The 12,786-nt window shown below is 46.0% G+C and overlaps 2 long non-coding RNA genes across 3 annotated transcripts in view; both read left to right on the forward strand.

The window, feature by feature from the left end:
- Positions 1 to 12,786, forward strand: part of LOC127590905 (uncharacterized) — a 271,544-nt gene that overhangs the window by 139,402 nt on the left and 119,356 nt on the right. The window lies entirely within an intron of this gene.
- LOC127590908 (uncharacterized) overlaps positions 1,119 to 12,786 on the forward strand; it is a 128,977-nt gene continuing 117,309 nt past the window's right edge. The window contains exon 1 of the long non-coding RNA XR_007959796.1: positions 1,119 to 1,312. This is a non-coding gene — a long non-coding RNA (uncharacterized LOC127590908). The remainder of the gene's footprint in view (positions 1,313 to 12,786) is intronic.

Raw genomic sequence — 12,786 nt, forward strand, 5'->3', positions numbered from 1 at the left:
CCTGTTCGGCGTCCTCTTTTTTAAATTTTTTTTTTCCTCTCGCTTTTCCTTGTTTTTTTTTTTTTCGGCCTCCATGCAATCTCTCATCCTCCTCCTCCTCCTCCACCCCCCCTGCTTGATGAATGCGTGGCCTCCTATTGATCGCGATGGGTGATGGATGATGGCCGGGAGATGAGTGATGGGGTGCAGGCAAAGGTGCCAATAAGAGGGCAGGCGGAGGGCGGGGTCTCCGCCGCTGGCGCTAATGGGAGAAGACTTGGGGGGGGGGGTGGGAGGGCGAGCGGGTGGTTGGTGGGGGTGGCGTTTGACGGCAGGGAGGTGGGCGGCCTCCCTGGCAACCCGCGCCAAGCCGTAGCCCTGCCGTGTTTCCTTCCCACGCGCGGTACCTATGGGTCACCCACTCATCCGGGTGCCCAAAAAGATGATGAATGGTGGTCCGGGAGGGGGTGACTGCCGCCGCAGTTCCAAATTGATATCCCGGCAAATGTTTTTGTCTGCTGTGAAAAATGGCGCCGCAACTCTCATCTCCCCAGCCCACCTCCCCTCATCTTCTCACTTCTAGCTTTTCTTCCGACCACCTCCCGTTTCCCGTGACAGACGCCGATCACTTCCTGGCCTTTGGTCGGAACCCCCTCCTCAAGTGCTCTTGTTGTCGTAGAAACCCGCCCTGCCCGTTGCCGGTCACCCCTCGCCTCTCTTTTTTTATTTTCAAATGTTTACCTTGCGAAAACTACCTAACACAATGGATGATTGATTGTTGACTCTCGCCAGCAGCGGGGTGGTTGGATCAGGAAAAGAGAGACAAGTTGTTTTTTTTTAATGGAGGGAGAGAAAGCTTTTAAGTTTCGCAACCAGAGAATTTCGCTTGACTGTACTTTGACCGGACTTTGAGAAGAAATATCCAAATTGATTGGGTTCTTGCATGTGATTTTCTGAAAATCCGTACACGAATAAGCAGGAGGGTCTAATTTCAAGGAAAATGACGGGGGCTGAGGACGCAATTTGTAAAAGGAAAACGGGAGACAAATGCTAAACTTTCCAACAATGCACTTCATTTTGTCTATGTGTACAAAATATTATTTTATTTTTATTCATTATCATATTTTTTGAATGGGGCGGCCCGGTAGCCCAGTGGTTAGCACGTGGGCTTCACAGTGCAGAGGTACCGGGTTCGATTCCAGCTCCGGCCTCCCTGTGTGGAGTTTGCATGTTCTCCCCGGGCCTGCGTGGGTTTTCTCCGGGTGCTCCGGTTTCCTCCCACATTCCAAAAACATGCGTGGCAGGCTGATTGAACGCTCTAAATTGTCCCTACGTGTGAGTGTGGGCGTGGATGGTTGTTTGTCTCTGTGTGCCCTGCGATTGGCTGGCAATTGATTCAGGGTGTCCCCCGCCTACTGCCCGAAGACGGCTGGGATAGGCTCCAGCACCCCCCGTGACTCTAGTGAGGATCAAGTGGTTCGGAAAATGGATGGATGGATTTTTGGAATGGTGCGAGGAAAGCGGAGAACCCGGAGAAAACCCACACAGGGAGTAATACTAAATCTTAGTTGTGGACCTTCTCTGCCCCTTATTGCTATTAATCACACTGCACGTCTTCCAGCAGACCAAGTAAATGAAAGAACATTTCAGTTGAGCTCCATTTGAATTGATGCTTTTAATTTAAAGAAAAGCTAGAGTGTGAGGCTGACGAGGTAAAATAGTTGTCGTTCTGGGAAACGGGGGGGAAGAGGAAAAAAAAAAACAACAACCGCAGAATCTTCTGTATGAGAAATGAGGGACTAATGTTGGTCGAAAGGGATGCGGGGGACTTGACGGATAACGTGGGGATAACGGGAAAGGGATGAGATGGGGATGAGCTCACTTCTTTGGCGGTGCTTAAAGGAGTGGAGCCAGCTGCGGCGGGGATTGTGCCTGCGATTAGGAAGCAAAAGGAAAGCTCCAGAGGAAGGGGGATTAAGGCGGGAGACACAGGAGCAAACACTGAGAGAGGACAATCCATCTGACGCGTAACACCGCGCGGCCATTATAAGCGGTTAGTATGCTGGGGACGGCCGGGCGGGCCACCAGGCAAGGCGCCAAAAGCAATATTTGGAATGACGATAAATACAAGCGATAAATATTTATCTGTGCCCACTTCATAAATCAAGCTCATTATTCCACCGCCTGACGTTTCTCTACCTGGTGCACCTTGTTAATTTGTCTTTTATGCCCGCCACACCGCCACCATCCGTCAGCACGGCCACTCGTTGGATTTAAGCGCTCGTCGATAGCTTTTTATGGCAAAGATGAGGCTGAACGGGGGGCGGGGCTACTGGGGTTTGGCTCCTGGATATGTCATAACTCTTAATCCGCTAACTGGACGGTGAAGGGGCCAAGAAGCCGACTACCCGTAAGACCAATATCCCTAACATCTGTGGCTTTGCCTTTCTCCGGGGCCGCGGGCAGATGCTGCCCGGCGTTCACTCGGACAAACGAAGCGCATCAATAGGCTTTTGAGAGGAAAATCACAAAAGAAAAGCGATGGAAGCGCAACTCCCAAATGTTCTTGACATTCACATGTTGGAAGCGGTTGATGGATTAGTGTTGTGTTGATGGTGGTAAAGTGGTTAGCGTGTCTGTTTCACAGTGTAGAGGTGCAAGGTTTGATTCCAGCTTTGGACTTCCTGTGTGCTTTGCATGTTGCACGGCGAATGTAACTGTAGTGGAGAGCCAACCTAGTCAAGCCCCGATTATAAGATCCTATAGTGACCTCACACCGATTACCTCGTAATATCCAGTCGTCTGTCCATCATGGCGGTGATGTAGTTTGATTGGTGGATTAAACACTTATCCCTCCCCTTAGTCTACTTTATCGATTTCTCCATCTTCCCCCTGTCCCCTCCGCCTTCCTCCCTTCCCCAACTGCGAGCTGGCGGCCGATTGATTTGTATTTAATTAACAATTTGCCGCAGACTCTCACTCTCTCCTTCTCTGCCTGCTTCCCAACTACCCCTTTTCATCTCTATAAGGTCCCCGAAGGCGAGGACGGGGTGATGCATTGGTAATTTATACGCTGATCAATAAGTCCTGGCCTAACATGCACGCTGCCAGGATGTCAGGGCTGGCCGGGACTGCTGTCCGGGTGCACAAACAAGGCGGGAAGGTGAATAAGGGGGAATTAAAAGAGTGACAGCTGGGGAAAAAATGTGGATGGGGATTTTTCACTCTCTCGGAATGGAGAAAAAAGGTTGTATTTAAAATGAACTTTGGTGTCTATTTACACGTGAAACTTAAATAGACAAGATTTGTAAGATATGTAGCGGCAACTTACTATCCTTTTGTCGCTACGTCAGCAGGGCATGTAGGTTTTGACTCGTGCTTTTCTTCGACGGGCTTTTCCTTTCCACTGCGACGACAAGGAATACACTAGGCCGCCATCGTTGATCCAAAAAAAAAACCCCAGAATCTCTTTATTTTCTTGAACACAAATTAAGGCTTTATCAAATGGATTAATAAAACTTATACAATACACTTAAACGAAATACGAAATCAGTTCCCATAAGGTACGAATTAAGCAAATACGAAGTACGAAATAAGCAAACACGAAGTACGGTCAAAAAAAGGTGTTGCTGCATGCCCTACTGTCTTCCTAATGATGTTTACATAAATCTAGCCTCTTAACAGACTAAAAACAGGACAACCAATGGAGCCCAGATACTTCGATGTTCCCAATAAACTTGCTCCAATAAAATATTGAATATAAACCAAACACCTTGCATCTATTAAATTCTAATTATTCAAAAGGCTGCATTTACAATTTAACCAAATTTTCCTTATGGCTCTAACAAGATACTTTAGATTTTTGTTTGTTTATCTTAAACCGGTTTGGTTCCGCTACTTGCAGTTCGCTCTACCATGCTCCCACTGTGGTTTCAATTATTCACAGCTCAACATTCATGATCTCAACTTATTACATCCCCCTCGCAGAATCCAACTCAAAGTCATTCATTGAAAAATTCCCCTGTTCATATATTTTTTTAATATCAAAAGATACCGCATTTCCAATGCTAGCAAAGGAGTAGCTAGCAGTAGCCATTAGCCAATTGCTAACTCGCCAATGGACGGCTAGCTTGACAAAAGACACAGGATTCTTTTTCTAGAGACTCGGTCGACGAATACAATGAGGGGCTGAGAAAATAATTTCCAAATGAACTTTAGAATAGCAAATAAAATGCTGAAGGGGCTAAACAGAGGCTACACAGATTCCCGAGAGGCCGATAGCAGGCCCTAGCATAGTAGAAGCTCACACCGATTTAGATTATTATCCCGTTTTGTAATTTATTTGAAAGTGTCACGTTTCTCTACAAATGAGTCCAGTTTGTAAATGCTGCACTATTCCTTGTCTGCTTTTGCAATCACCGGTAGTTTGAACAGATAAACAAGTTCCATTGCACTGAAATGAGCATTGCATTCTTCCCATCGCCATAACGCGTGTCTTTGTGGTGACATTTACTAACCTGGATCAAGGTGACAACAAAGGCATTCCTCCATTTGAACCCATCGCCGATGAAGCTCTTATTCTGGACACCCCCCGGAAAATGGGCACGGGTGTGCGTCGTGACTCTGCGGCATTTTTGCAGCCCTGTCTATAAAAGTGTTTTATCACATGTCTTGTAATGCAACACATTAAGGCTTGCTGTTGTTATTTCCGCACAAGGTCGTTGGTTTGCAGCCCCCTCGTTTACTGCTCGCCGCTACGCAGTTACCCCTTTTTCCGCTGTCAAACACATTAAAAAAAAAATAATTGAATGCCCACACATTTAGCAAAAGCAGAGGGCTGCATTTTTAGTTTGTCTAGAAATCAGTTGAACAGTCATTGCTGTTTTCAGGGAATCATACTGGAGAGGTGTTTGATATGAAATCAAGTTTCACAGCTGCGGAGGGTACGAGGCACCTATAAGTAAGGCAATCCTTTCTTTTTGCCATATTTTAAATTCATGACGGGCGGCCCGGTAGTCCAGTGGTTAGAACGTCGGCTTCACAGTGCAGAGGTACCGGGTTCGATTCCAGCTCCGGCCTCCCTGTGTGGAGTTTGCATGTTCTCCCCGGGCCTGCGTGGGTTTTCTCCGGGTGCTCCGGTTTCCTCCCACATTCCAAAAACATGCGTGGCAGGCTGATTGAACACTCTAAATTGTCCCTAGGTGTGAGTGTGAGTGTGGATGGTTGTTCGTTTCTGTGTGCCCTGCGATTGGCTGGCGACCGATTCAGGGTGTCCCCCGCCTACTGCCCGGAGACAGCTGGGATAGGCTCCAGCACCCCCCGCGACCCTAGTGAGGATCAAGCGGCTCGGAAGATGAATGAATGAATGAATGAATAAATTCATGACAGTGATATCAAACATTGGCTGTCCATTTCAAATACTTTTCCGTTTGTGTTCGTATAAATACATGGAACGTGATAATTCACTATACTACAGTGTGCACACATGAGGACAATAGCCCACCCAAAAAGGGGCACCTAATGCCGTGGCCCACATTTTGCATTGTTTGTCTACTTTTGTCGGCTTACCTATGTGCACATTTCTTGGTCACTCAGCTTACGCGTGAGCAATCAAACGAGTCGTGTTTCCGAATGCTTTCCAGAATCATCCTGGGATTATTACTTTTACTTTTTACCTGTTTATTTATTATTATTTTTTTACTGATCTGGAATCATCATATTTAAAGAAGTAAATTATTATTATTCCTCTGTTCAATTTTTTAAATCCCGGGGTTTTTTCTGGTAATCCTGTCATTCGGACCTCAGCCCTATAACCTCTCTGTGATTTTCCACCAGCGCCAGTAATTTAAAAAAAAAAAAAGCATAATCCAGTATTGTAAAAATATAAAGTCATATATTACAAAAGATTTTTCCAGTCGGAATCTGGATTAAGGGCGGAGGATGCAACTGTGGTTATGGGCAAGACAATATAGATGTGAAAATATGGGTTAGTGTCGGGGAGGATATTCCAGTTAGATTCCGTCAACATTTCCCAGTGAGATCAGTTATATTTCAAATCGGTGTTGTATAAACTTTATGAACCGTGCAGCCGCTTTGAAGAAACATTTTGACATGTTAATTATCATAAAAGCATAGGTAGAAGCTAAACATTGCATTTAAAACTCTTTCAAGGGGGAATAAATCAGAATGCAGTGACGGTGCATAGAACAACTTAAGATAAGATAAGATAAGATAAGATAAGATAAGATAAGATATCCTTTATTCGTCCCACACTGGGGGATATCTTATCTTATCTTATCTTATCTTATCTTATCTTATCTTAAGTTGTTCTATGCACCGTCACTGCATTCTGATTTATATTGCATTTGTGGAATATGAGTGAAGGTCACTGTTGGTGTAGTGGGCAGTGTGGGATCGGTTCCCACTCAGTCAAAGTGTGGATGTGGGTATGAAAAACTGTTTGTCTCTCTAAGTATGCTCTGCGACTGACTGGCGACCAGTTTAGGTTGTAGTCAGTTGGCACAGGTCCCCCGTGACCCTGTTCAGGATGAGCAGAGCTGAAAATGGATGGATGGAATAGGAGTTGAGCGGCAAAATCCACCTGTTTTTAGCGATCTCAGGTGGCGGCCATTTTGCAACTTGCCGTCGACTGAAAATGACATCACAATTGCTCAGGGCTCAGGTCACAAGCAATCACAACTCACCTGTTTTGTGAAGCTGAGCGGTGATTGAAGAAGAAGAAGAAGCAGCAGACGCAGATGACAAACGTTTATTGACAGGAATGCGTGTGCAAGCTACTTGGATTGGATGCAAACCTTGGCCACATTGTTAAGATGCATTCTGGTTAAGGTAAGTCATTGTACACTTTCAATTAATTTTTTTTGCGTGTTATGAATTAAAATAGCTGTTCCCAACCACCAGTTCAATAAGTTGGCAAATATGTGTGTGTGTTGTTTTTTTTAGTTTTTTTGAAGGGGGATTGACATATGGACTGACTGATGAATTGCTGGAACGGTGAAATTTACAGACCTAAACAATGACAGAAGCGAGGTTAAAATAACATGACTGACTGAACGACTGATGATAACAGTTTGGCTTGGCCCGAAAAAAAAAAGATGGGCTGATGATGACGGATGATGAATGAAGGTTTTGTAAAATACTCGTCTCTGGTTAAATTAGTCAGTGGTGGCTTTGGGCGAGGTAAATTTTTGTTATTTTGACTTCAAAATGGCGCCGCGAGAGTGGCTGCCTTTCCAGCAGCTCCTATATTTTGTTGTTCTACTTCTTACTTTCATAACTTTGCTGCTGTGAATTGGGAATTTCTCCATTGTGAGACTAATAAAGTTTTTTCTTATCTTATCTTATCTTATCTTAAACATGACTGCATGGAATTTTGCTGACTGTTAGCTTACAACATTAGCTTGCGCTAAGCAGCGCTGTCTTGATTGCTTGATGCAGTTTGGTGACAATGCCAAGGTATTTGTGTTTGGTGATGTCTCGATATGCACCACATACACAGAGTATAGTGTATAGACTGCTGCCTCTTTGAGTTTTCTTGGTTTTATGTTTGCTTTTTTTTTTTTTTTTTTGGCATGGAATGAGTGCTGACTCACTCTTTGAAAAGGGCTGATTTCAGCAAGACGAAAGAGAATGTGTGTAATGAAGTGTGCTATCAGTCTTGACCCCAGGGGTATTTTGACAAAAGCATGTCACTGTTTTAAAGAGTGGGAGGGGGGGGGGGTGGATACAGTATGCTCCTTTTAAAACAATATCACAGTAACTGTTGTTGTATCTTTTGATGCCGGCTGAAATGAAGACAAACGAGGTTTGCCTTTTCTCTCCAAATAGTACACGCTATAAGGTGTTTGACTTCCGAGGTGCTAAAATTACATTTTTGCAGTGTGTTTCAGTAAAACGGCCTATCACGGGAGTGTGTGTGCATGTGCGTGCGTGTGTGTTTTATTTATGGCTGCCAGGATTTGAGCTGATAGAACAGGAAATTGGGAAGGGGTTTTTTTCCCCTTCTTTTTCTCCCCCTCTGCCCCTCGCCCACGACCCTATTTTACCGCATCTCGCTCATTTCTTTAATAAAATGTAAATCCGTATGCACACATGCATCCCCCTCCCGCCCCCAACCCCTTCCCTACCTTCGATGTGAATTTTATGTAAACCCCCCTCCCCATAACTCAAGCTGACGACGTAACATATGACTCTGTGTAATTTCATTATGTAAAAGGGTTTTGTGTGTGTGTGTGTGTGTCTGTTTAGACGCTAGAAGATGTGATTGTCAGTAAAGCCTTAAGCGATGTCAAACCGTTTGACGGCAACTCTTATGATAAAACCCCAAAATGAAGAATATAAAGCGGCTCGATCAAAGTATTTTTGTATTTGACAAAGTACCGCCGTCAACATTTTTGTGTCTTTTCATTTAATCATCGCGTCTCCCTTTTTGTTCACACCGTCACAGTGCGTATTGATTTCATAATATTCATTCATTCATTTTCTGAGCCGCTTCATCCTCACTAGGGTCGCGGGGGGTGCTGGAGCCTATCCCAGCTGTCTTCGGGCAGTAGGCGGGGGACACCCTGAATCGGTTGCCAGCCAATCGCAGGGCACACATAGACGAACAACCATCCACTAGGGACAATTTTAGAGTGTTCAATCAGCCTGCCATGCATATTTTTGGAATGTGGGAGGAAACCGGAGCACCCGGAGAAAACCCACGCAGGCCCCCGGGGAGAACATGCAAACTCCACACAGGGAGGCCGCAGCTGGAATCGAACCCGGTACCTCTGCACTGTGAAGCCGACGTGCTCACCACTGGACTACCGGGCCGCCCAATTTCACAATATGTTGATTCATATCGGGGACTGGTTTGATGAAACTCCAAAGCCATTCGAAAATATTCAAAAATTATTCGTCTTTGCTCTAGACATATATTCTAAAAGACGTTGTTTCTCATGTTGATTATATGTGCAGCGTAGATTTGCCGTATAGATCAGATGATGGCGACCATACTGCTGTTGAATTGCGTCCAGAACTACTTTATGCCCACTTATGAAAGGGGACCGGGTAGGATTTGGAAAAAAAAAAATCTGAATTGTACTGTTCATGCTGCATGGAAAAAAAAAATATGTGGTCAGAAAAAAAAAGACCCGTGTCAAGATGCATCCCTTCACCCTACTTCCTTGATACCAATTACTACTTTCCTATTAGCCAGCAGCTCACCATCTAGTTGTATCATAGGGCCTCCGAAAAAAGAACACAAAAATTGCACTTTGGCAAATAGCTGCAGATAATTTCACAGGGGGGGGGCGGGGTAAAAAAAAGTAAAAAGTGAATTTGTGAAAAGCTAACCGCGAATAGAAAGGCGGTTCACTTCACTGTACATCCCCAGAGGTGCACTATTTCTTTCATGAAGGCCGTGCCAATCTATAATGTGGAAATCATCACCGGCGGTATTGATCGGCGGAACCCGGGTCGGCGCTTTCCCACGTGAGTGCGGGAGTGTATCCGAGCACATATATTTGCGTGGCGCCCGTGCGCACGCCGCCGCAGACACTCCAGTCTATTGGATTGAGATTCATTCGCTATTTAAGGGTCAGGGGTTCGGACCGGTGCGCGAGCGGCATGCCTTGCTGATCAATACCGCTGCCGCATACCCTGCCTGACCCCGGCATTTTGTCACCGTAAATCCCTTGAGTTCCCCCCTCCCGCTCCCTGGCCGCCCTCCCTCCTAATCGTCCTTGTTTTGCTTCTTGAGTCATTTAAAAGAAGAGATGGAGTCAAGAGGGGAGCACTTTGTTAGATATTAGACGAGGGCTTGGGATGTGGCTCATCCTCACGGTTCGGAGTCCGAAGGCCGCGTTTACGCTTCATCATACAAGTGGCTCAATTTGGAGGATTTATTTGTACTTTCCTCTCAAGTGGCACAGCGCGATGATGCATCACGGCGATTTGCATACAAACAAAAACGCATGGAATCGTGTATATCGTATTTTTCGGAATCTTTGGGTGTGTTGAAATTTATTATAATTAGAATAGGTTGCAGCGATCCACAAATGGCCTCCAGGCCCAACTTTGGATGGCCATCATGTGATTTGTAAAGCATGGCTAACATCGCTAAGTATAATTCCATCCATCCGTTTTGTACAATTCAATTCTAAAAGGCACCTTCGCTTTCATTTGAGTGAATAAACAACCGCTGGCCACTATTTGCGCAAATATTGATCATTGAAGTATGTGAAGACACACACACGATACACTAAGGCAAATATGCAAAGTGTCGTGCTAACGTGCTTCGTTAGCATATGTCCTTCAGTCATCCTCCATTGCTGCTCCTCATTCCAAACAGGATGCAAAGCGTCGCCGCCGCTGCCCCTTCACCTCCCATCATCCCCCCCCCTCCGTCTTGGGTCCACCGACGTCAAGAGCGGTGCGGATGGCGTGCTCCCCATCCCCTCGGCCGTGATATAGTGGCGCCGGGTTCACCTGATCGCCAAGGTCAGGGACAAACAATCTATTCAATCCACTCCTTCTTATTAGGGATATAAACACATTTGGTTGGCAGACCGCACCTTGAACTTTGACCCCTTTGAGCAAATTCATCTTTTGTCGTCTTTTTTTTTTTCCCGCCCCTCCGCCTCCAAAAAGTGTCTCGCGCCGGTTGTTACGTCAAACACATCCATTAAACGAATGAGATGGATGCCGCCATTCTACATATGCGATATTTCTGAAATGCGGTCAAAATAATTGAAATTATACTGATGTATGTGTCCGCTGATATTGATTCGGATCACATAACTCACGCGGGTTTGCGCTGTACGTCGAGAAAAAATGGCTTTTTCCAAAAACAAAGAGCTCTCGAAGAATGCAAAGAAGATATGGTCATTTTATGAAATGAGCCTGATTGTCAACATAAGCGCCTCAAGCTGATTTTTTTTATTTTTAAAAATGTATTTCCATTTTAGGATGAAACCAAAAACTGAAACGAATCATCAATGGAAAACATGTCAAGTTTAGAATACGTTCAAAATAGACACTTGCAACTCTTAACGTTGTAAACAATAGTTCTGCATTGGGTCTTTTGTCCCTGACCCACCCTCCCCCCTCCTCTCTCCACTCCCCAGAAACCAAATTATAAAATCATCGAGAGCATGATGAGATTGCTGCTCGGGTTATTAATCTTCAATAAATACATCTTGACCCAGGGATTAAGTGTGTGCCCTTGCCGCCCCTTGTACCCCCCCCCTCCCCCTCCCTTCCAAAGCACACACACACACACACACACACACGCACACACTCCACCCTCACGAATCTCTTCAGAGATGCTTTGACATGAATTATGACATAAAATGGGGAAAGAAAACAACAAATCTGAGAGAGGAAAGGGAGACTGGAACAAATGTTCCAAAAGGGATTGGGCCTTAGCGACTGATGGCAGTGCCCTTGTTGGGGAGGGCCGGGGCGGGGGCGGTGGGGATTGCTCTCCAGGTTGAGGCGGGATTGCCTCTTCTCATCGAGGCTGAAGACAAATAGGAACGCTGTGGAGCGCGGTCACCTCAGGGATGTTAGAATGGCCCATGCTAAATTCAGGATCGTCGTGGCTCACTCTGGAAGAACTTCACTCTAAGGATTTGTCTTGGGGACAAGTGTCACATTCCCCCCCGCGACCCCAGTCTCCGGCCGGCCCTCAGAGTGACCATGAGGTCAGAGTAAAATGTAAAATATGCGGTGCTTTGATTTTGAAAGTTTGCTTTTATTTTAGCGGCCCGGTAGTCCAGTGGTTAGCACGTCGGCTTCACAGTGCAGAGGTACCGGGTTCGATTCCAGCTCCGGCCTCCCTGTGTGGAGTTTGCATGTTCTCCCCGGGCCTGCGTGGGTTTTCTCCGGGTGCTCCGGTTTCCTCCCACATTCCAAAAACATGCGTGGCAGGCTGATTGAACACTCTAAATTGTCCCTAGGTGTGAGTGTGAGTGCGAATGGTTGTTCGTTTCTGTGTGTGCCCTGCGATTGGCTGGCAACCGATTCAGGGTGTCCCCCGCCTACTGCCCGAAGACAGCTGGGATAGGCTCCAGCACCCCCCGCGACTCTAGTGAGGATCAAGCGGCTCGGAAGATGAATGAATGAATGAATGAATGGATAATTCCATCGGTGTGGATGCTGGTACAACAAGCGAGCAAGAGATTCAACTTGTGTCTGTACTGTTGCCAATTTAGAGAGCTTTTGCTATATTTGGCAGCTTTTCCGGCCACTCCAGCAACTACAAAAAAAAATATTTTATCGATTTATATCTATACATATACCATATCTACTACCCACATAGCAATTCCTTGAAACAAGACAATGCACATTTTCAAAATACATTAAAAACAATGCAAAGCTGACATTAGCAGTTTGGCCTTTCGCCCCTTTGCAAAATTATTAATTGAACCCACCAAACGCCGACAACTTAAATTCTCCCTCAAGTGAAAGATAGCCTCCTGAAACCAGAACAAAAGCAACGTGGCGACAAGGAAGATGCTCCCGGGAGCTCGGAGTTAAGAAGGCGCTTCGCGCTGGGTTGGGCATGCAGGAATTCGGCTTCCGCCATCCATCCCGCTTGACAGCTGAGCGATGACCTTCCCTCCGGCTCGGGCCGGTAATTGAAACGCACGACAGGCCGGCTGCTTGTGTTGCAACCATCTGTGAGTCTGAGTGCTCTGTTGAGTGTCGCTCCCTATGGGCGGTGGGGGGGTCGGCGAGTGATGCAAGAGCCAGACAGCCTTCCGTGGGGAGCAGTTAACACCTCATAGCCACAGCGCCCCC

The sequence above is a fragment of the Hippocampus zosterae genome, chromosome 18, assembly GCF_025434085.1.
Source record: "Hippocampus zosterae strain Florida chromosome 18, ASM2543408v3, whole genome shotgun sequence".
In the NCBI taxonomy this organism is placed as follows: Eukaryota; Metazoa; Chordata; class Actinopteri; order Syngnathiformes; family Syngnathidae; genus Hippocampus; species Hippocampus zosterae.